Source organism: Xylocopa sonorina, unplaced genomic scaffold (assembly GCF_050948175.1).
Source record: "Xylocopa sonorina isolate GNS202 unplaced genomic scaffold, iyXylSono1_principal scaffold0051, whole genome shotgun sequence".
NCBI lineage: Eukaryota > Metazoa > Arthropoda > Insecta > Hymenoptera > Apidae > Xylocopa > Xylocopa sonorina.
Genome location: NW_027490122.1, coordinates 99,500 through 101,616, shown reverse-complemented (window position 1 = coordinate 101,616; position 2,117 = coordinate 99,500).

Here is a 2,117-nt window from a genome sequence, read left to right as displayed (position 1 = left end):
GTGTTTCATGATAAGATATAATATTCATTGCGAAGTGTTATGCATTCCTCGTCTACGATTCAAATGAAAGTAAATGCGACACTTCCTTGCAAGGAAATAACGATTGTAGATGTCTACGTATCGTAGCAATAGCTTTCAAATGCTTCTTAAAACGCGATATCGCATCTCATTTCTATGTTTCATGGTAAGATATAATATGATTTGCGAAGAGCTATGTATTCCTCGTCTACACTTCAAATGAATGTAAATGCAACACTTCCTTGCAAGGAAATAGCGTCTGCAGATGTCTAGGTATCGTAGCGATAGAGTTCTAATGCTTCTTAAAACGCGATATCGCATCTCATTTCTATGTTTCATGGTAAGATATAACATGATTTGCGAAGTGTTATGTATTCCTCGTCTACACTTCAAATGAATGTAAATGCGACACTTCCTTGCAAGGAGATAGCGTTAGCAGATATCTACCTATCGTAGCAATAGTGTTCTAATGCTTCTTAAGACGCGATATCGCATCTCATTTCTATGTTTCATGGTAAGATATAATATGATTTGCGAAGAGTTATGTATTCCTCGACTACACTTCAAGCGAATGTAAATGCGACACTTCCTTGCAAGGAAATAGCGTTTGCAGATGTCTACGTATCGTAGCAATAGATTTCTAATGCTTCTTAAAGCGCGATATCGCAACTCATTTCTATGTTTCATGGTAAGATATAACATGATTTGCGAAGTGTCATGTATTCTTCGTCTACACTTCAAATGAATGAAAATGCGACACTTCCTTGCAAGGAAATAGCGTTTGCAGATGTCTACTTATCGTAGGGATGGAGTTCTAATGCTTCTTAAAACGTGATATCGCACCTCATATTTATGTTTCAAGATAAGATATAATATTCATTGCGAAGTGTTATGCATTCCTCGTCTACGATTCAAATGGATGTAAATGCGACACTTCCTTGCCAGGACATAGCGTTTGCAGATGTCTACGTATCGTAGCAATAGAGTTCTAATGCTTCTTATAGCGCGATATCGCATCTCATTTCTATGTTTCATGGTAAGATATAATATGATTTGCAAAGTGTTATGTATTCCTCGTCTACACTTCAAATGAATGAAAATGCGACACTTCCTTGCTAGGAAATAGCGTTTGCAGATATCTACGTATCGTAGCAATAGAGTTCTAATGCTTCTTAAAACGCGATATCGCATCTCATTTCTATGTTTCATGGTAAGATATAATATGATTTGCGAAGTGTCATGTATTCCTCGTCTACACTTCAAATGAATGTAAATGCGACAGTTCCTAGCAAGGAAATTGCGTTTGCAGATGTCTACGTATCGTAGTAATAGATTTCTGATGCTTCTTAAAACGCGATATCGCATCTCATTTCTATGTTTCATGTTAAGATATAATATGATTTGCGAAGTGTTATGCATTCCTCGTCTACGATTCAAATGAAAGTAAATGCGGAACTTCCTTGCAAAGAAATAGCGTTTGCAGATGCCTACGTATCCGTGCAACAGATATCTAATGCTTCTTAAAACGCGATATCACATCTCATTTCAATGTTTCATGGTAAGATATAATATGATTTGCGAAGTGTCATGTATTCCTCGTCTACACTTCAAATAAATGTAAATGCGACACTTCCTAGCAAGGAAATTGCGTTTGCAGATGTCTACGTATCGTAGCAATGGATTTCTAATGCTTCTTAAAACGCGATATCGCATCTCATTTCTATGTTTCATGGCAAGATATAATATGATTTGCGAAGTATCATGTATTCCTCGTCTACACTTCAAATGAATGTAAATGCGACACTTCCTTGCTAGGAAATAGCGTCTGCAGATGTCTAGGTATCGTAGCAATTGAGTTCAAATGCTTCTTAAAACGAGATATTGCATCTCATATCTATGTTTCATGATAAGATATAATATTCATTGCGAAGTGTTATGCATTCCTCGTCTACGATTCAAATGTCGAATGTAAATGCGACACTTCCTTGCAAGGAAATATCGTTTGCAGATATCTACCTATCGTAGCAATAGTGTTCTAATGCTTCTTCATACGCGATATCGCATCTCATTTCTATGTTTCATGGTTAGATATAATATGA